This window comes from Mya arenaria, chromosome 1 (assembly GCF_026914265.1).
Source record: "Mya arenaria isolate MELC-2E11 chromosome 1, ASM2691426v1".
Classification (NCBI taxonomy): domain Eukaryota; kingdom Metazoa; phylum Mollusca; class Bivalvia; order Myida; family Myidae; genus Mya; species Mya arenaria.
Window position 1 is genome coordinate 27,708,534 of NC_069122.1, and position 23,771 is coordinate 27,732,304.

Here is a 23,771-nt window from a genome sequence, read left to right on the forward strand (position 1 = left end):
CCTTTTCATTATTCAATGAAAACAATATTTAAGTGAAATAAATTATGTGTATCAACTCGCATATCAAATCACTGAAATGATATAGGAAGTTTTTGTATTTTCTTTCCGCATTTTTCTTCCGTTTGTAAACCACGGACACAGAGATATCAAATCATATTAAATGTAACACAGGCGTTAACGTAACTTGAACGAAGACACCACATAAATCGACGTTAACGTCATAAATGTCGCCACCTAGCGAGCGAAATGATCGTTAACGCGCATTAAAAAGCCATAAAAACAACGCTCAAATATCCATTATACGACGCTGAAAGAGTTGCAAGACGCCTAGCGAGATATCTTCCTTCTATCTTCGTCTTTCAGTTAAAGGGACTCGACCGCGTTTTAAAAAAATTTAATGTTGAAAAAAGTGTGGCAAATCATAAGAAATGCTAAAATTACTTCATTTTAAGTATACTGACGGCTGGAACCCTTCAACAAATGTTGATATGTGCTCGAATATTGTCTTTCAAGAGACAATGAATTTGGAATAGCGTTAGTAACGCTTTTCAACAAAAAAAGGCTTCAAGGTTAAATTATCCTCTAGCTTACGTAAGATTCCTTGCTGACAAGCGGTTTTGTTGGCCGATTTATTTTTCTTAAATCTGAACTGCACCAAATTCTTTTATAATTTAATTGTATTTGTTCCATTTTCGGTATCAGAGAGTAAACAAAATATAATATTAGTGTTTTCAGATGCATTTATACCGTGAAAAAGAATTTTTACCCCCAAAACATGAGCTAGTCCCTTTAAAGTATTTTCTTTAATTTACGAGGTAGGTAAAACCAACATGGATGTTTTTCCTTGATTTATCACACGAATAAATAACTCATTAACTAAAACGGCAGATACATCAACATTTCTTCACACTACCATCATTAACAATGTCTTGACTTTGAATTTTAATATAATTTATGATAATGTAATGTCGTTGAAATGACACAGATATGTTATCATTGCCGCCGCCAAGAGCGGAGGGCTGGTGGGCCAACTGGCATGTTCTAAACCCTGGTCTGGCCTGGCCCGGCCTGGCCTGGCCTGGCCTGCTGACTCAGCATTTTGTGTCAGGCCAGGCCGGGCCAGGCCAGGCCAGGCCATATTTTATACACATTGAGAGTATAAACACTTAATATACTGGAAAACAATGATAGACCTTTATTTTGGAAATAAAACTGCATGTTAATGTTATGATTTGTTTCTGAGTTTAATTTAGATAAAAAAGTAGATTAATTGAATGCATGGGAATACACTGTTTACACTAAGCGAATTAAAAAAAATAAGTGCACATATCTTGGTTTACAAATCGAATCTTAATATACATGTGTTCAAATTCAAGTTTTACATACATATATATTTTATTTTTTTACATACATAAAAATATTGTTTTTTTTTATTTGTGATGATTTTGATGTTTTATCTTTATTTATGGTGTAGAAATTCCATCTTACAGTTCATATAGTTGAACATTCAAGTTGTTCAAAACTACATGCATAGTTGATTGCAAAATTTGTATAAGAAAATTAATTAATTGTGCATTTAAATAAACTACATTTTTTATCTAGAAAAATCTCAAAAAAGATATTTATATTAAACATGCAGTTTAATTTTTAAATAAAGGTCTATCATTGTGTTTGTGTATATTAAGAGCTTGAACTCTCATTGTGTATAAAATCTGGCCTGGCCTGACACAAATGCTGAGTCAGCAGGCCTGGCCAGGCCGGGCCAGGCCAGGCCAGGTTTTAGAACATACCGGGCCAACTAAGTTTAATCAGATGGCATTTAGCAACACCAGCGCAACGAACGGACGGTATTCCTCAATTAGCCAAGGGCATTAATTCGATAATTGTTTTCCCCCGAGTGGCATTTTGATCAAGACAAAAAGGGATTCCCCAGTCAGCCAAGGGCATAAACTGGACAATTGTTTTACAAAGAGTGATAGGCCTCGCTTTACATATGCTTTCGATGGCATTTGGATCAAGACCAGACGGTATTTTTCAGTCATACAAGGGCATTAACTCGATAATTGTTTTCCCCAGAGTTATGGGCCACACTACTCATATTCGTTTGATGGCATTTGCATTAAGATCAGACGGTATTCCTCAGTCAGCCAAGGGCATTTACTCGATAACTGTTTTACTCAGAGTGATGGGCCACACTATACATATGCGTTCAATGACATTTGCATCAAGACCAGACGTTTTTTTTTTCAGTCAGCCAAGGGCAATAACTCGATAATTGTTTTACTCTGAATGATGGGTCTCGATAGACATATGCGTTATATGGTAATAGCAACGAGGGCACCAAACACGGACGCTTAAGCCAGTCCCATTTCCTCATTCAGGCAAGGGGAATAACCCGGCAGTTGTGATTTCAAGACTCACGGGCATTCAAGCAATGGATAATAACTCGACAATTGTTTTATCAAGAATGATGGACATTACAGCAGCCAAGGAAATAACTCGACAATTTTGTTATCAAGAATCGAGAGCATCCAGCAAGGGGAAAAACTCGATACTTCTGTCATCAAGGCTGGAGGGTCTTGCAGTCAAGGGAAATAACTCGACAATTGTGTTATTGCATTGCAGCCAGGGGAAAGTTATCTATAAGTTTGTTATCAAGAGTCTTGCAAGATCTTGAAATAAAGGGGAATGACTCGAAAATTAATTTATCTAGAGTGGTGGGCCTTGTAACCAAATTGAATTACTTGACCATCGTTTTATCTAGAGAGATGGGCCTTGAAGCCAAGGGAATTACTAGACAAATGTTGGGTATTTTATCCAAGGAGAATAACTCGACATTTGTACTAGCTTCATTGAGGGACCCTGCTACACTTGTGCATTAGAAAACATGTGAATCTAGCGTAACGTTTTTGCACTCTGCCGCTATAACAATAACTTGTGATGTTTTGTTAAACAAAACACAGACAAAACGATTAAATTTCCCTACACGTCAAAAGAAAAACGCAACTAGGCTTAACTTTAAAACCGAAAAACATAGTATAACACGTATTTGCAGAAAAAAGGGGGTATTTTTTATTCATTAAAATTGCCCATGTGTGCTGTATAAACATACAACTCCACAAAACATCCGTGGTTTTATTTACAAAACAGATTCAGCAGATAGTTTTACATGAATTCGGTCGCTAGAAAACACAGGTTTTTAAACCAGAAAAAAAACACGGAGCAATTCGCTACTCCTTAAATATGCGATAAAAAACCTCGCTTTATACCGTGATTTATATTTTAGATTAACACATAAAAGTAACACTTAAAAGATCTTTATGAGATCTAAAGCAACAAATTTGAATATATACTGGCAATAAAAGCAGTTTTTTATTTAGAACATAAAACAAATGATCCCCATATGCTATTTTATCACACAGGCCATTAGAGAACGGTTACACGTGAATTAAATATACAATCAAACAAATAAAAATGCAATTATTGAATCCAGACTAAATTCTATGCATATATGAACGATTATAGCGGACAAAAAAATTGAAGCTTTGACATTCATCGAAGTTTGTGTTCAAGAATACAATTATCATTATTATATTATATTATATCAAAAGATGACGTCACATTTGCATAATATTTAATCGACGTCATTTCCTGTTTAAATACAGTAGGTGGTGAATGTTTGAAGAATGTATTTCATGAAATCAAGGGTTATAAATCACGCTTTCATTTAATAATTTATATGGAAAATGAACTACTTTTTAAAAAATAATTCTTTATCGTTAAAAAATGAAAAATAATCGTTCACTTGCTGGAATATTATCAATTAAACTTTTGCTTTTTCCAATAAAATTGTTTACAAAAATGTGGAGTGATATTGTTTTTACACAGAAAAATACGTGATGGTTAAATTAAACAAGAAACAAGGTATACAGAATGTAATACCCATTTATTAAATAATTTAAATACTTACCAATAAATATTTTATCCAGTCGCAGAATTTAGCCAAAACAAATTAAGGTCGTTCTGTCATAACAAAATTATCACCTCAATAAATAATTCCACAACTCTGGTATCAATTCCTCCTAAATGTTAAGTTTAATTCCATTAAATTCATATAAAATGTTTTAAAGGCATTTTATAATCTTGCTTGGTTCACTGCTCAGATAATTCACACAAATTTACATATAAATACAATTTTTCAAGGTTTAAAGGTGTCAGATGTGAAGCTAGCTCACAATCACTGGCTATTATCGTAATAATTAGTATCAGGGGGTGCCAGTAAATTCAGGCGGTTAAAACGAGTACTCTCGGGCTAACATTTATCACTTTCAAATTGTAGACATCTCTTGACAAGAAAATAATAAATCCTCACTCAAATTACAGCTATAATATATCGTAGATATTCCCCCCAAATCTCACAATTTATCTTTTCACTGACAACAAAACCGAATCCCGCATGCGCTTCAGCGACAAACACCCAGGGCAGCCGAGGGGAACCGAATAAGAAACACGTGCAAAAATGAGCGAATGAGAAATAATCGTCTCCGGATAATAGATCCAATCTTCCTTTCACTACAGTTTCAATATCACACATTGAAGAAGTAGAAAACAGAATTCCTATTTTCTTTTTCAAAAATGCATCTGGCTGATTATGCCCTTTAAAATTTACGTTTTCTTATTCATAAACACTTGCGGAATCTGAATTTCACAAAATACGCGTGCAAGCGCCCTCCCATTCGTAATAAGTGCTTCAAATGCATTGACAGAAACTTTTATAATGTGCATGTCGAATAATGATGACATTTGCAAAAGCAAGCGTTCGCACACAAAAAATGGCTACGGTGAGTGACAAAGAAAATAATTCACAAAGAAAATCGTCTAAAAGCAATCCAATTGGTTTACAAATTAAGAGGTTTAATGCTGTGCGAACCAATTAACTGAGAAGGCAATTCATACACTGAAGTGGGATCTTACAACCCCGGATCTTTCAATTAATAAATAGAGTTTTGAAAGCAAAATAAACATAGACTTATTTGAAAATCGTTATCATACCAAAAACATGTGCCAAAAGTAATTACGTAAAACGCAGGTCATTATTGTGTTAATGAGAGCACAAACATTACATTGTCTTTTTCCAGATATCTGGAAAAATGAAGGAAATACATACGCATACACTTACAAATGTTTTTGAAGAAGATTGAGAAGAATAAGAAGAACAAGATGAAAAAGAATCAAAAGAGTTTAAAAAATAGAAGAAGAATATATACTAAGATAAAATAATAAGAATAAAGAAGAACGCCGAGGAGGAGGAGGAGGAGGAGGAGGAGGAGGAGGAGGAAGAAGTGGTGGTGATGATGATGATGATGATGATGATGATGATGATGATGATGATGATGATGATGATGATGATGAAGAAGAAGAAGAAGATGATGATGATGATGATGTTAATTGATGTAAGTGGTGGTGATGATGATGATAAGGAGGAGGAGGAGGAGGAGGAGGAGAAGGAGGAAGAGGAGGGGGAGGAGGAGGAAGGTGTTGATGAATATGATGGAATAGATGAAGAAGTGCAAAATCAACAACGCCAACAACAACAAGAATCCCTTTAAATTCACGTCAATGACCGCATACAATAAGTAAACAGGCATTCGTGTCTACTGTTTGACTATTATATTTTGTAAGTGAGCTTCACTAACTAGCAAACAAAATAAAACGCAATGATTTTGCAAAATGATCAATTAATAAACACGGTAATTGAAGACAGATGACGAAGAAAAACAATACGGGAGTGCAGATGCAACCTTGTGCAACTCGAAACGACAAAAGAATTACAGTTAACTTTATTTAAATGTTTAACGACATGCAAGGTCTACAGCGTAGTAAAGAACACACTCGATTACGACATGCCGTGAGTGATTCTATAAAGCGCTCACGCAGTTTTATTGCGCAGACAGCTCGCATAAATACTCACATTTATCAAACGCTATCTAGAAATCAACAAGTCTTTTAGAACGTCAAAGAAAATTCAAATCATATATTGCTCTGGGGTACATGTCATTAAATATACATTATCATGAACTAGCTGCGAAGAATTTCATTTCATCTCCGGAGTGCATTAGCGGTGATGATTACATATAGTTAGATTGAGAAGTGATCTAATGTGGGCTGAATGGGGGACCACCATATGGATGAATAGTATTGCAAGGCCAAGCTTACAAGTGTTGGTTTCCGATCTCACTGCGGAAAGTACTATTTGTTTTTATGGGCTAAATGGGGGACCACCAAATGGACGAATAGTAAGGCCAAAGAGTATAAGTGTTGGTTTCCGGGAAATCTCACTGCAGAATTTATTATTTGTTTATGTGGCCTGAACGGGGGATCACCACTAAGGCCAAAACTTTCTCAAGTGTCGGTTTCCGATCTCACTGCAAAATGTATTATTTGTTTTTGAGGGCTGAATGGGGGACCACCATATGCCCCTTTAAGGCCAAACCTAATAAGTGCTGGTTTCCGATCTCTCTGCATAGTTTGTTATTTGTTTTTTGTGGGCTGAACGGGGACCATCAAATGCCTGTATAGTAAGGCCAAAGGCTTACAGGTGTTGATTTCCGATCTCTCTGCAGAATTTATTATTTGTTTGTGTGGGCTAAATGGGGTACCACCAAAATGAAATGGATAAACAGTGACGCCAAAGCTTATAAGTGCTGGTTTCCGATGTCACTGCAGAATTTACGATTTGATTTTAGTGTCTTAATATATAAACTAGACATAAAAGAGTCGCGTTTCTTTTATTTACGTAATGAAGGAGAGTGCTAGAATGTTGAATCCTTAGGCCAAAAACGAAATTGTTTCTTTCCATTTCACTGCCATACATGTATGAAAGGTAGGTGAGGATAAGTTGTAAAATAAATAATATTAATACCAATATAATTTTAACATTAAAGTCGAGCCTGTATATCATTAATGACATTTGCACAAAGAAAACCGTCGCCATTTTGTCTTAGTAAATTTACACGTCTTTCTCGAGCAAGAAACATCAGAATGTATATATTAATTGTCTGCTAGTAAAAACAAATTGAGGTCGAGCTTACAGGGGTATTTGCGCCTGCTTAAAGACTGCGTCTCTTCAAGCTATTATTTGATGTAAGTACATAATAACAATCATCAAAAAGTATTGGTCTACATCATATTGTGTACTCTACTCAATAACTGAGCGAGCCACTGTTAATATATACCGCTTCACCTGATTAAATAAAATTACAATCAATAACGTCTGAATGCTGATTTAATGAAATAATTGTATTGGAAATCTTAAGAAATACCTCTTCCTTATTGGACAAAATAAAATGTTGACCACTAAATGAGGTAGGCTGACCTATCATGAATATAATTCACGGCGAAACAGCGGAACAATTTAACCGTAATGGAGTCGAAATAAATGCGTAAAACATTTATACTACTGTACAACATATTTACGTCAACAACAGCATTCACATAAATTGACTTAAAATATCTGGGCATGTGTTTTGCTTTGAATTTTATTTTCTATAACAAAACAGTGATTGAATCAGAGTACTTTCATCTCTTTAAGACAAATGTCTTTTAAATCGATTCATAAAATATTCAGCATTTGAAATAGCAGTCGAACATAACAAATTGGATTATAATGGCTGTGTTCTTTACCTTTTTACATTATAATAACGATACATTGTGAGATGACAGGTTAAAACGATTGATCACATTACAACATGATTGTAGATTAAAAGTAAGTGCTTCCGGTAACTTCACATTTATAGCTGCAACGCACAAACATCATAAATGAATTGAAAGAACAAGCGCCAATTTCCCCAAAACGTATTCTTACCATCGTTATCAACATGCAAATTTAACCGACGACGACGATAACAACAACAACAAAAACATAAACAACAACAGCAGCAACACAGCGACGACGACAGTCATCAATAAAGTTTATTTCTATGCTATACTTATTTCGACCATCGAGTGCAAACGAGTACAAAATATCATGTTGGGTGGTCATGGGAAAGTTACCTTGGTCAGCGGTGGGGTTCGAACCGACAACCTCTTGAGTGAGAGGCACCAACAGACCACTCTCAATATTAAAGTGAAAGCGACAACAAATCGACAGCAAATCATATTCTGGACATAATACATATCTAAGAAGCTTTGTCAATTTTGTCTGGTACCCAGCTGCGAATTTTGTCAGTTTAAATATGGTACCCAGCTGAGATCAATGTCAGTTTTGTCTGGTTCCCAACTGCGAAGTTTGTCAATTTTGCCTGGTTCCAAGCAGGAGCCTCTGTCAAATTGGTCTGGTATCCAGATACTAGCTTTGTCAAATTAGTGAGGTACCCAACTGCGAGCTATATCAGTTTGTTATGGTACCCAGTTAGGATTTGTGTCGATTTGTTGTCTGTTATCCAACTGCGAACTTAGTCAGTTTTTTATGTTACCCTCTCAAGCAAGGGCCAGTCTGCTGGACTAAAGACCCCTTGCTTGGAAACATTTATACTCCCGATCCCTATACTATAGGCAGGGCGACTGCCTATAACTCTTTGTTTATTAAAGTCGACAAAAAATAAGTTTCTGTTCCTTAAAGGCCGCATGATATGGCATCCTGCAGACGTATTCCGGTCCTTACACATATAAACAGAAGACATTTTGAAAAAAAAATCCTCGAATATTCCATAACCCCCCCCCCCCGTTCCTCAAACTCTACACCAAATCAACCTACCACAGGGGAGAGCCCAGATCACACTTGGGCGTCTCTCCCTCTACCCTGGTGGGCGCGCTGACACGCCATTTACATGTCATCCATCATTTCTCGTCCTATCTAGGCGATGTTCCGATACCGCGCGTCACTGCGATACGCTCCACCGGGCACACATAACCACGGTGGTCCGCGTATTGCTGCTCTCGAGCCTCGCTTCACTGACTGCATATTAATATCGCTTTTATCTTCCTCATATTTTCAATTTTCGACTATCACTTCTTTTGCACCATGATGCATTGTTAAATCTTGGCTACCATGCTGAGAGATCTCTTCAGACATCGATGCTTGGGTCCAAGTTTTAAATTCTTTTACCAATGATGACAATGCAATGGAAAATTCGAAAGCCAGTTATAAGCTAAGCAAAAGCTTACACTATTGGCGTAAAAAATAATATGTTTGTTTTCGGTTTAATATCCCTTAAAAGAAGGGTAGATAGGTCGGGAAATCGTTCGGTCGGTCGTTTGTCTTTCTATTTTTATAAGGCAATTATTTTCATGAGATTTTTTTCTGTTAACAAAACATGAATTACAGTCGAAAACTGTTGGCTCGAACCCACAGGAACTGGCAAAAATACCTCTAGCCTCGTAAAAATCGAGCCAAGCGGGAATGCCTACCGTCATTTTTTTAGAAATCGGTCTTTACATTCAGTTTGAGCCAACGATGATTTCGACCCAAGCGAGTTCGAGCCAACGGGGTTCGACTGTATATGCTTAAGAACATCTTTAAAAACAGTATAAGCATCACTGATATTGTGAAAAGCCAGACACTTCGTTAGCATTTAAAAAAAAAACAAGATGCCCAAAAGGGCCTATGCTCTACTGGCATGGCTTTTGTGGTCATATCAATCCAGAGCATGTATGTATGCGTAAAAGGCAACAGACATATAGTTTATGTTTTGTGTTTGGGTTACCTGAAAACGTAGCACGTTCAACATCTGAGCCCAGAAAGTATTGTAAGCAGATTAGTTGCATGAACTATTTTAATATGTGCCAAGTAAACGTCATCTGACAAAAAAAAAACGCTTTCAAAACTGTACTCATAGTAAAAATTTCTGTAGTTTTAAAAGTTAAAAAAAAGTTGGTCAAAAGGTCAAAGTCAAGGGCATCCTAGGACAACATTGATCAATTTAAACAAACATTCACAATCAATTGTGCTGAGATGGATGCACGAACACACAAATTTTTTTTAAACCTGTCCAGATTTATGTTTACCAAACCCGTGAACCCTGGGTGTGGCCAGTAATGACACCAGGTGCATAACTTAAACATTCACAACCAATTTTGTTAAGATGAATGCGCAAACTACAGAACTTCAAGCTAAAAAACGGCCTTTGGGCTTTCAACAAGAACAAGGCAGAGTAATTCACAAAATCAACTGCAGAAGCAAAAAGCAAATTGTCTCTCAAAATCCAAGACTTGCAAATTGTCTCCCTTAACTCTAGACTGGAATTTACATGTACATGTAAACTTGGCTAAAAATAGAATTCGCTCATGCAGACCTGGCTAAAAATAGAAAGCATTTCTTTAAAACTTTCATGGCCCATAATCTAGGCATTCATGGGTGGATCTTGCTGGTTTTCGAAAGGAACCGAGCTCTAATGGATACCTAGATACTGTACAAGTTTCATCGAGATACAATCAAAACTGAAGACTGTATCGTGTTCACAAGCAATTGTTTACAGACGCACGAACGCACGACCGCACGGATGCACATACTACGTACACATTACCATCGCATAAGCTCTTCTGGCCTTTGGCCAGTAGAGCTAATGATAAAAAAATTCTCAGAGCAGTGTAAAAAAGTTAAAGGCCGGGCCAAAGAAAAGGGTAGGTCGGGAAACTAGAAACAACCATACTTTGTTTAACGCCTTCAGCATAAAATGATATTGCACAAAGGCCGCTAGATCAATTTGTTAAATTGACTTTTAATAATAGTTTGGGCATCTAATATTACGCTCAGCAAGACCACAGAACAATCCACTGGGAAATAAAGACCACTGGACAACGACGACATATTCAAAGGAAAACTGCTGTAATAAGTTCGATCAAGAAACCCTCTAACCGCTGGCCCTTAATCGTTTATGTTCTCGCTGCTAAAGGTTCTTAACCCTAAAAGTTGCACTCTCACAGATTGACAACGCACATATATTGAATGACTGGTGGGTCCTAAAATATTTACAGTGATCAACCATCGTCCAATAAGGTACAAAAACCGTGTTCTCTGCACCTTTCCTCCAAATTAACACGGTAAAAGAACCGTTGTTTTTGATATTTATTCATCCCCTACGGTAATTAAAACACTTATATTAAATGTGGTACATCTAATTTGGGAGTAAGAGTGCATCTTGAAACGGGCTTTAGGTTACGACTATGGTTCATGGTTAATCTTAAGTATTTGCGCGCCGACCACGCACATACCCATTTTTTCTTTGAAAAAAGTCGAGCAAAATATGTGCAACCTCACACAACGGTTTCTTTTATTTGTTAACAAAATAACATAATAAATTATTAAGCGTATATATGTATAGCCTACAGAAAAAGTTAATCTAATTTAACTGTTGTATTACCTACAGAAAAACTTAATCTAATTTAACTGTTGTTTGATGTTCATTTTTGTGGAATGATCACTGTAACTTAAAGGTGATTTTCCTCTTTAGAAAACGTTTGAAGTGAATTTAGCACCGCCATTCGACGGAACACGTTCAACGTCAATCCAACACGCTTCATAATAACCGCAACATGGTAAGCTACTTTACGAATGGCAGTAGACTGAAAAGGACAAATGACAAATTTTATCTACATTTAAGTGTGCTACATTAACATTAACATTTCACAATTGGCGACTGAGGACCGACAAGGCGGTGAAATATGTAAAATTAATTCAACTGGCTTTTGATGAGCTGATGTGAACAAGATGGCGAACCATTGAAAACAAGTCTTCAATATAATTCACATTGCCCGGAGACATTCATATTTCTTCGCATACTACGAAAATAACTACAGAAAATTCTGATTTTCCAATGATTTCGATTTCCATGGAAATATCTTGACAAACAAACGTTTTCTATTATTTCATTTTATTAGCAATTATTCTCCAATGCTGCATCGAACAGTCTTGTTATATGATGTATGTTATTGGGTTTTAACAACAAGCTTTGATGCCTACGCTTGTGATTGTAACTGTTATTGTCCGGTGCTGCATGCTACACTCTTGATATTTGTTATACAGTCGAACGCCGTTGCCTCGAACTGTCAGGGGCCGGCGAAAATATCTCGAGCTTCGGCAAGTTCGAGCCAAGCGGGAATGCTTACATTCAGTAGATATAAATTGGTCCTTTACATCCAGTTCAAACAAACGAGCCAAGCGATTTCGAGCCAACGGGTTCGACTGTATATGTTTTGGAATCTTAACGAGCCTGCAGCCAGGATACATTTTTGTTACTTTGTTACACGTGTGCCTTACTATGTTGCACGTGTGCCATTGGACATTTACAACCCACCTTGGAGCGAACGCTTACGCGTGTGATTGAAAAGAGTCTTACATTTTTGCACGTGTGTGCACACGTGTCTTTGGATCATAATCACGCGCCTTATAGCGAACGCTAACGCTTGTGATTGAAACGCGTGCTTCGTTTAAGCACGTGTGCCTTTGGACCTTAGTAACTCGCCTCGGCTTGATTGTTGTTTTTCATTTAGATAAACAAGGGACATAACTTAACAATGATTAAATTCAGAGTTATGGGCGAAAATTGCAGTTACAAGAAAGTTAGAACGTCCATATAAGAAATTATGATTAAATTGACGTTCAGATAGCCAAGTAAAAGAAACGTTGTTTATATTGTGGTGCTGTTGTTGGTGGAGGTGATATATCGAATAAAGGCAGTGTTATCGCCGCTGTCTACTACAATCATAGGTATCACCATAGTGCTATTCTCTCTGTGTACATTATTTAACTCTTGCAAGGTTCGTCCGCATTTGTTGGTTGTCAATGGCAACAGACTATAGAAGCAGCAGTCAACACCTTTCACGACAAATTCATCAGGAGATCTAATGACTAATTACACTTGTGACATTTAATAGTTGATACTATGTTTAAATGCAAAAAAAAAAAAGAAAAACATCCAATGGTTTCACCAGGCTTAAGATTTATTTATAAAAAATAGTCATTTTTTTGTTTATATAACAAGGAGTGTGGTTAAAACACACTGACAAACATATACTTCTTAATCAAACCTTTCTCCAAGATGTGTTAAATCCAGTCTGTCGACAAAAATGTTAGTATACACAGTAAATATTTTAGCACTCAACAATTATTTAATATTCTTGCGTTTGCGGCTATTAAATACACGGTTACAATATTGTTATCAGCAAATAATATTTTCCCCATATGCATAATTAATGAAGTAGTTAAATATTTATCACTCAAAATTTGTGTTTGTAGAATATGTGCATGTATTGATTTTAAATTATGTGTCACTTTAAGACCTGCAATTCGATTTTACGTTTTATATAAACAAAACCAACCTGCAATAACAACAACCAACCAACAGTTGTTACATCGTACATAATCTAGGGTTTGAGCCAGGTTTTGAGAAAAGGGGTAGGGTGCTGCACAGGATGGGTTATTAAGGGGGGGGGGGGCAAACCTTTACCACATTGTATCGGGATGAATAGAAATTGAACATTATGAATTTGTTAGAAATATTTTGGATTTGTGTTTAAATGACGTAATATTAGCTTTGTACAGCCAAATCTGTAGAGTGTGTACATATTTAAAATAAAAAATAAATATTTGACAGTCTTGACTAAAATGAGGACAAAAGGGTGCATTATAATCGACAGGGTTCAGAAGCCTTCTTTAACTCCTAAATTCTAAAATTCTTAGTCTAGATAATCAGAAAATGTTAGTTTTAAAGGAGCATAATATAGGTCGGTGCCAAAAAAATGTTTTTAATGCATTTATATTATTTTTAACTAATTTGACTTGAATGGCCAAAACCCAAAAAAAATCATCCGCTTTGTGTACAGAACAAAACAATAACGCGATATTTTGGCGTTTTTTACTGCGGATATTATGGCAACACAGCCATAAACTCATTTATAAAGGCTAATATTTTCAGCTATACACGAACCATGTGGGTTTTTATCATTTAAGTCAAATGAGTTAAGCATAAAAATGCAAGCAAAAAATGCATCACCCTTTATTGTAACACATTTTGAATGGCAAAGGCGGAAATAGGTTGATTAAATTACATCAAATATTTTAAATAATGAATTTCCATTTTATCATGTATCTGAAGAGAACTCCCTCGACATTTAATTATTTTTTTCATCTCACGTTCATAAAACACACACAAGTAAACCCTTCAACCAATCTGAGGTATTTTAAAGATACATTAAAATGAATGAAAAATGGGTAAAATATTGAAAAAATATGGAAATTATGATTTTAAATGATGATGATATTTTAGCTCGCTTAATTTTCTTTTTTGGACCACGATAGCTCGTTAACCTACCTCGAAGATGAGCAATTTTCTGATTAAGGGCGGCGACTGCGTGTTAATACTCTCATTTCAAAATGCAGGGTTTAAATTTAAAAACAGAATTGATAACTTACTATAAACGATATATCGTAACGGCATATACAATGTACTTCAAACAATGACAATTGTTGTGAATGGAAAATAGGTAACAGTCGAACTCCTTTGGCTCGAACTCCAAGGGACTGGCGAAAATACCTCGAGCCTCGGAAAAATCGAGCTAAGCGGGAATGCTTACATTCAGTATAAAGAATTTGGTCTTTTACATCCAGTTCGACCTGACGAGGAATTCGAGCAAAGCGAGTTCGAGCCAACGGGTTCGACTGTAGAAGTATTATAATCAAGACTTGGGTTATTACTTAATAGTTATGTAAGGGTGCTGCATCCTGTCCTATGTGAAACCAAACTTATTCCCTCACGGAGACCAGTAATATTACAGAAGCAGAAGTAAAAAAAAAATCACTTTACCTTAAATTCAAACTATTTGATTTCTCTGTAAGAAAGTGTTAAGTCTATATTCTGCAATTAAAGTTTGTAAACTGAAGTTTTAAAAAATAACACTCCATTTTTAAGATTTGGTTTTCTAAAAAAAATAAGAATTCCAAATTTTACACTTAAGTTAAAAAGGGTCTCAGTATAGTCACCCACCTGCCAACAAGGAATAAAATGCTTAAGATAATCACTTTTTTATCTGATCTTTTGTTTTGATTAAAAAATAAAGTATGATTATAAATTCGTACATTCCAGACATATTTGGCAGTTGAAACCTAATATTACTTCAACAAAAAATACCGGCATGTCTACCTAGTCATTTGGTAAAAAAAAATGTACGTGGCGGTGTGTTTTAATATGTAGATTAAATTCTTTCAAGAGTTATATAGAGGATTACTTTAACACCATTCTCCAATGATGAAAATAACGTTCATACATAAAGCCTAATAAAAACATAAAAAGAATAAAAAGCCTATTAACCTTTTTTTTAAAAAGGATGTGACCCTAACCAAACCATTATTTGGGCCACACCATCAAGCCTGTGCCAAGATGTTCGACGGATAAACCACCTCAAGTCTTCCGACTGTGAATGACTAATTTATAAATCTTGGCATGAATAATTACTAGTTGTTGAAGAACATGACCTAGTTACAGCCCTCAACTGATAAGCCATTGACAACTTGTTCATGGAGATCATACGTCGTATTTATTTAACCTAATGCAACCCATTTTGTCCGACCTATTCAACATAGCATAATGTTTGCCTTTTAATTCGTTGAATAGTTGAACAAAAATTGTCAATACAATTAGGAATAAAAGTATTGTGTGCACTATTGAATTCGAGTGTTCTCTGAAAAAAATGTTTTAACCAGTAATAAGATTCACAATAATATAATCATTCATCGGTATAGTTTAAACAGTATTTACACGTTCGGCCATTTAATAAGTTGATTACCATAACAACACAGACAGCCATAAGTGTATAGTAAATTGCGCGTGACTAATAATCGTTTGAATGTTAAATTGCCTTTTAAAAGTGTTTCTTTTCTAATTTCAACGAAAGAATGATTATTTAATTCGTCGTTAACGCACTCGTTTCTTACCTTGGCGACTAAGGTTCGAATCCCGACGATGGCGCATGTGAGTTTGGTTTGTGGTCACCAAGCCGGACAAATTGGTTTCCTACCCCCCCCCCCCCATCCCCACCCACAACACAAGACCACACTCTCGCGTTGCATCTCGTCAACGAGAGTGATTGTTAATATAATGTTGTAATAACTTGAGGGTCATGGAGACCAGCGTGGGCACCCTTCGGCCGTCATAGAATTAACTATTCAAGACAGTCAAATAATTCGTTTGAACTGCATAAAACTTATAATTAGATTAAAAATACATACACACTTTACTTATTAACATTTGAAAACTTAATAGTACTTCTTCAATTTAACACCCTTTCTAACATTTTCTGCCAAATAAATAATAGCCCGATTAAATTCGCCCTTTTAACCTTAGCCCCGTCCCTTTTCTACAACACCCTGTCCATTTTTAACCCTTGCTAAATTCCTAAACGTGTAACACAATCGCTGTAAAATAAATAACTTTTAACTAAATTAAACAAAAGCGCATGGTTTATAGCTTAAAACAGTACATCTAAATACCAAACAGAAGAAAATGTTTTTACCAAACAGTTAAATACTACATACCAAACAGTTGAGCAATACACCATTGTGATTTGTGAAACAATTTAAACTCTGTTGAAACTATGTTGCGCTTTTAGCCACAACTAACTCTGTGTATGCAAAGTATCAACGTTCAGGTTTAAGATATATTTAAAGAGGGAAATCAGCCATGTGTTTAAATAACATTAGTATCTTGATTAAAAATATTAATCAAAAACACATTTCCTTGGCGCGACAAACGGGACATTTGTGTCTATAATGGCCATTAGAACGATGTCAAAACGGATTTCCTTTTTTTTACTGAAACAATACGTATCTATGGTTTTGATAAATACAAAATGACAAACTTAGTTATAAATGTGCACAAAAACTGGTGACACAGACAATACCAATGAAATATAGCCGTTTAAAACAAAAATAGCTATGTGATGCACTATAACGATGAGAATTTAATGCAAATATCGTTGTAATTGGTCTGTTGCTAGCTTATAAGTGTCATTATATACAATTACATATTTATTCCGCGGGATACTTTCTTTAAAATATATCTTTTCAAAACATCTATCTTTTAAATGGTTTTATTTTAATTGTTTCCGTTATGATTTATCAAGTAGTTTTTTGTTGTATTGTTTTCTCTGTTTTTCGAGGAAGGAGTAAATATTTAAGATTTAATGGAACGAACGAACAGTCGAAACCCGTTAACTCGAGCACGAGCACGCAGTGGCCGATGAAAAAACTTCGAGCCAAGCAGAAATTGCAAATCTCCATGGCTGTATGTGTGCAACTTATGAACAACTAAGCGGTTTACTAATTTATCCATGTTTTTACGTCTTTTAAACCGCTGCTCTGTAAAAAAATCGGCACCCATTCACTCGATGCCATGAGCTAGTTTGTGAACCCAGATTAGGATCAATATACATTGCAAGTATTCGTGAAAATTAAACCATTGCAACATTATATTTATGACGATTTACTTTCTGACAATGCACACTTTTCTCTGTGTGTCTCGAATGTCAGCGGTCATATTTTTCTATTCTGGTCATTTTATGAACTGTTAATTGCCTTACTTAACAACTTATTATACACTACACATCTTTTCGATAGGAAGTTTTTGGTAGACTCATAAAATTAACATATTGGGGTATGTTCTGTGTAGCTATTATCAACAATTATAAAAAATAAATTATGCATTTTTATAGATACTGAAATATAACACAACGCCTTATTATAAAATGTGTAAGACAAACACAAAAATACAATTGACTGAGTTGTTCTTTAAAAAAAGTGGAAGATCTGACACATACAGACAACCCTTGTTGAACGGTCACCTGCTTTAAAGGGCCACCTGGCTTATCGGGCCACTCCAAATTCCCCCGTACGTTTTTACTATATAGATTACGTACATAAAGTGGCTAAGTTTATCATAAAAAATTGTGAAATATTGTGTGTCCACATTACAAACTTTTGACAGATGCTATAATAAAACTTGATTCATTAAATTTCCTTTTTTGCTCGTTTTTCAAAGTTTGGAAGAGTTGCGTGCATGTGCGTGAGAAAGTGGGGGTTGCAATGTTATTTCTATATGGCAAACACACAAAGCTGAAGCGAGAAATCAACGTTTCCAGATTAATTTAACACCAGGCATGATGGTACACAACTACTAGTCAAGTGTATTCCATGGACTGGAATGAAAAGTGATAGCGAAACCATCTGCTCGCCAGTTTCAGAAGATATTGGCAGTTACAAAGAAAACCTATAATCTAATATTGATTGAACTTCATCCCCCTTTATTCAATTTATTTACAACAAAAACGTGATGTATTTAATTGTGACTTCTTGCCTTAATTTCACATTCGTGTCAGGAAAATTATTTTTGTCAAATGTGGTGTCATCTACAATAACATTTTTTCCCACCGAAGATAAGTAGATCCAAATATTTGGCCATGCTGGAAATCCTTATCTTGCCCACGGGCAGAGATAAAAACATACCCGTACGTTAATATATTTTTAAAACTATTTTTTCTTTAAATGAGGTGAGAGAAAAAGTACCTAGTATGGCCGGTCGTGTAAGATAAATTCATCCAAACCAGAGCGTATTCACTACGTGTTTTGCGGAAACAGAATTTACCGAGTTTCCGCAAAACGACCCCACGCTCGGGTTGGAAACCGAGTTTCAGAAAACAACCCCTACGCTGGGGTTTGGTTATGACTTTCCGCAAAACACCATACGCTCTGGTTGGGATGATCAAACCGATCTTTCACGAGCGGCCACGGAAGATTTTTACATTCTTGTTGATGCGACGCTTTGTTATTGTAACATTCTTTCAAAATATGAATAACTTATAAATTATTATTATTATATATTAGTATATGTATGTTCATTAATGACTGAATGTAAAACTGTACTGTTATATATTCTGTTGTTTTGTTCGCGGGACCCAGCGTGCCAAGAACGTGACATTTTATTCTTTTTGTTTTCAGTTTTTCAACTCCGATGGACTAGACATTTGAGTGCTCAATGTGCACGTTCATTTGGGAATATGTCAACTATTAATGCAGACAAAAAGTCTGAATTTTCTTGTTAACCCGGTCAAGCAGTTAATGGTATGTGGCAGGGAAATCTGACAATACAATTGACATCACTACGTACATTGTATATACCAGCATTTACTGTAGTGAAAACACCATTTGTACATGCGTAAAGCCGATGTTTACACAAGATAAAACCCATTCAACAGCTTCATTCATCGCATTCTGACACCCCCTCTTGAAATGTTACGGGGTCGAAGGTCACAGGTTACATTGTGAATGAAATGCTGGCTTGTGATTGGTCAGTCCGCAATTAGAGATTAGACTTTCATCTGATAGACTGAAACACCGACACCAGATATGAAGTAGAGGAAGGGGGTCAAACAGCGATTTCCTGCGTCGCAAGTTGGGCGATAAAATGTTTAATCTGTATGTTTTGCACAACAAAAAGAAGAAAACTATCATAATTATTGCAATAGGAAATAACAGCTTAAAGATTCATTGTTACATATTTGAATTGCTGCAAGTAATTCAATGTTCTTTACTGCATTGATGTATATATTTCATCGATAATTTACTCTAGCACGGACTTTATGTCGACGACGATTCTTTTTTAAGCTTTTTTATTTCTTTTACTCACTTCAATATCAACTTTTTAATAACAAAAACAAAACAGACACTGACAGGTTTTCCTTTGAACAAATTTATTTAAATGAAAGCCTTTCACATACGTTACAAACGCTTGAAGGCAAAACATAACATTTTCTGTCATTATTTTATGAAATAATAAATACTAGAGCTCGATTTTGACCTTGTGAGGATGTTTATCATTGAAAACAAACATTTTGTGCACATTTTATCATAACTGAACACTTGTTTAAAGTATAACCCTTAGCATAAAACATGAAAGAGACCCTGAAACACTGCAGCAAGTCACATGATTGATATATATTTAATGAGGACCAATAATAAACGTTCATTAAAACACCCACACTTTATAAATAGTTTAAATAATAGTTTGAAAGAAAAACATTTTGAAAAGAAAAAAATGCATCACATTTGGAAATTTCAGTAATCTGATCTTAAGAGCATGTTTCGCTTAAAATACAAAAGCCGTACCGTAAAGGTCAACTTATTTACCCAAACTTCAAATGTTAAATCATTCCAGTTTATAGATTGTTATCATTATTTGACATGATGTGGGTGATACATGTCATGTTTATGGGGTTATATTAATCACCCATATAAACTTGTCAATTTGCTGGACACCCTTAAATTGGCCTTACTGGTTATAACTTAAAAGTTTCGTGAAATAAGCTTGGTTGAAAATAGTGTCATTGAAAGTTCAAACGCCATGATTTTAAAGAGATCTGTGACAAATGAGGAAACAATTGCGATTTTTGAGATTTAATATTTATTTTTAAACCTAGTCATGTATATATCGGAGTATATGAAACAATCCCATTCAGAATGTGCAGTGAAAAGCTAGGCAGTGAAACAATAAAAAAAATCATTATTTTTGTTGGACCAAGCGCATGATAAAGACGAACACTTATTCGGCTATGCTTTTAAAGATATAATAACCTTACATATGTTGTGTATTCATATAAACAGTACATGCCTGAGAGTTTAATAAACAGCCATGAACGGTTAAACAAAAAAAACGTATTAATATATAAATAACACTTCAAAATGCGGTTAACATTAATGAACATAATATTTCATATCATATGCGCAAACTGAACAATTTGGAACAAAATTGATGTTATGACTTATGCCGGCTTCGACACTTGACATTTCAACTAAGCAGACTTTAACATAAACATTTATTGCATAATATCAAGCTGACTAATAAACTAAAATACTTTCGGAGTGCGCCAAAAAATGACCTAGATCCAAGTCACTATCGCCGGGTTACGGCCGTAAATCCATTATAAAACGCTACGAATATATTCTGCGTGTGGTCGACTTTTCAAAAATGAATATATTATCAATAGTTCAACGTATAGAAAAAAATGTCTGAAGAAACAAACAATGTGTTGTGTGAAGTTTGACCTAACTCGACCACCGGTCAATGTATTTAATCGGTTAAGCTAGATTATCTCATTCGAACAAAAGATCGCACTCGGCGATATTCAAATTCGGAAGATCGAGACGCCATTTTGAACGTATCGCTAGGCGATGGAAATTTCTACCTTAATTATCTCAGCTGTTAACCATATTTCTTACTTGATTTTAAGTGACAATACTCTGTAAAGATTATAGATTCTATAAACAATAAAATCACTCACCCTTGACGCTGGAATCAGTCCATAAAACAACAGAAATTAACAAAGAAAAAATTCCTCTGTGTAACTTTTCTTTGGATAAATTTAGCCACGCTATCACGTGACTGAAGCGATATTATTTACAAGTGGTTATTTTTAGAAACAGCATGTGCGACCAATCGTTAACTGCTAATAGGCGTGTCTAACGCGTCATTAATATTCAAGATTGAAGAGATTATATTATTTTCTTGCAGTGTTGATAATTTAATTTATTTTAAATGAAATTGGTTTGAAATTACTCGATGCGTTTTATCGCGGAAAAGAATAGTTTCGGATGTTAAAATTTAATACATTGATGAATCATTTTCAACTGGCCATTATTACTGAAAGAGATACTTTTAATAGTATGCACATGTTTAATTTAAAAGAAATGTGCTTAGCTGAGATGGTTAAAGATGTTCTAGTATTTACTTACAAAAACAACTGGTTTGATGCGACTTAGTCATATTACCGTTTATTTTGTGTAAGTACTAACATTTTTTTTTATTTTCATTGGTCTACCTTTAATAACGTAAATTACCCACTAACTGTGCCAGCCACTGTTTTATCTACTGCTTCACCTGATTAAAATCAATAACGGCTCACTTGTGATTTAATGAAAACTTGAACAGTACAGCTTTCTCCTTTGACAAAATGTAATGTTGCCCGAAAAATTATGGTAGATCTCGTTTTGATGAATAATTACATTTAAGAAGTATACCATTTTCTTATGGACAAACCTGGGTGATTTAAAGTGCATGGGTGGTTTATATAGGCAGTCAAGAGGAATGGGTTTCGTGTTCCATTTTATATTGCTTTGGTGCAAATTCACTTGAAATATGGAAATTGCTTTTATTATTTATTTTGCATGTGCGTTTAGCACTGTACAAAACTGACAGAAAGATTAAATTCATAAGCGCACTTTTCATTTTCACTTCATCGAATAAACTCGACATAAGTAACACTGTTGTCATTCTACTACTGCCGCTGCTGCGGCTACTACTGTGGTGGTGGTTGTGCTGCTGCCGCTACTATTGTTGCGACTGCGGCGTTGCTGCTGCTGGTGATGATGATATTATTTCACTCTAAGTACATTGGTAGGATTGATATACGCATTTATCAGTAATGCCATTATAAGTAACCGTCAAATATGTTGTACAAAAAGTGAAATATTCAGAATTATTTAACTACTTTCTGGATTTTGTTTGTGTTAAACTAGTACTTTAAATGCATATGAGACCGACCACCTATTTAGTAACAAAATAAGGCAATTTACTAGAATATCAAGCAACGTTCTAAAATCGAATTAAGATCTTAAGAACATATATTTTTGTCTTAATTTGGGCCCATTGTTCAAAAACTTTGTTAAAGTTAACAACGTTGTTAACGTCATCATTGTTAATTTTCAAATCTTTATTATTCTCGATTGAAGATGGACACGGTCTTGTGATTTGCAGTATTTCTAACAAGGTGCGAGACACCTGTTTCAGTTGTAAGTGTGTTCATGATTTCAAATATGCGTAAGTTATCAAATATTTCACCTTTAAACGTAGTTCTGGCTTCCATAACTTTAATGTTGATATTTTTTTTCGATGTTTACAACAGATAAAATCCAAAAAGGTAATATATAACGTGTTCGCTGAAGTTCTTTAGCTACTTTAAACGCTGACAGCGGCGTCGTTACTTATGTTGTTAACTTTAAGTTCTGAACACTCGGTCCAAAATATATATTTTTAAATATTTAGAAAAAAATGAACGTATGACACATTCATTGAAAAGAGACCTATGATTGTGGGCGGTTTAGATTATTATTTTCTCTTTGAAGTTATGCTTTCAGCGGTTTGCCACGGTGAAAGGGGATTGTTCTACCCTTTTTGTGTTATTTTTTTGTATTAATATAGTGACAAATGCATGCACCATGCATATTTATTATATGCTTTCCTGTGGTTTAAAGATATTTACCAGTGAAATATAAATGAAATAACATTTTGATATTTTTCAATGTTTTGACATTTTAGCCCGCTCTCAATTCCAAATCAAACGTCAGCGCGCACAGGGCTGGGACACAAAATCAACCACGTCATTTCCGAAGTGATGTTTCTTGTGCGGCGCGCTTTTACTTAAAAAATACAATAAACGTTTATTTTAATACTTTATATGCATAAAATGAAAGAAAATTTGTTTGTTTCAGATTAATGTCGCAATATATTTCACCTCGTAACACCAAAAATAAAACGTTCACTCGTGCCTATGCCTCTCGTGAAATAGAGTGGTGTTGACTCGGTGAATATATTACGATCATACAATGAAGCAAACACGTATCCTCTATTTATTCTTTTGATTGTATGTTTGTACATTTTTCTCAAGAAAAATAAATATGCTCGTACGACCGTTACTTATTCGAACGAACGCGTTGCAAAATATATAAATAA

The 23,771-nt window shown here is 35.1% G+C and overlaps 1 protein-coding gene across 3 annotated transcripts in view; it reads right to left on the minus strand.

Moving 5' to 3' along the window:
• The window catches only part of LOC128213627 (protein suppressor 2 of zeste-like), a 39,041-nt gene extending 17,639 nt beyond the window's left edge, over positions 1-21,402 (minus strand). The window contains exon 1 of one of the 3 annotated variants that reach the window (XM_052920777.1): positions 21,325-21,402. The gene's annotated coding sequence lies outside the window, so the exon portion shown is untranslated. Of the gene's footprint in view, positions 1-3,970; positions 4,719-16,528; positions 16,597-21,324 lie in introns of those variants that run through there. The other 2 variants (XM_052921576.1, XM_052919974.1) reach the window with 2 other exon arrangements.
• Positions 21,403-23,771: the final 2,369 nt, after the last annotated feature.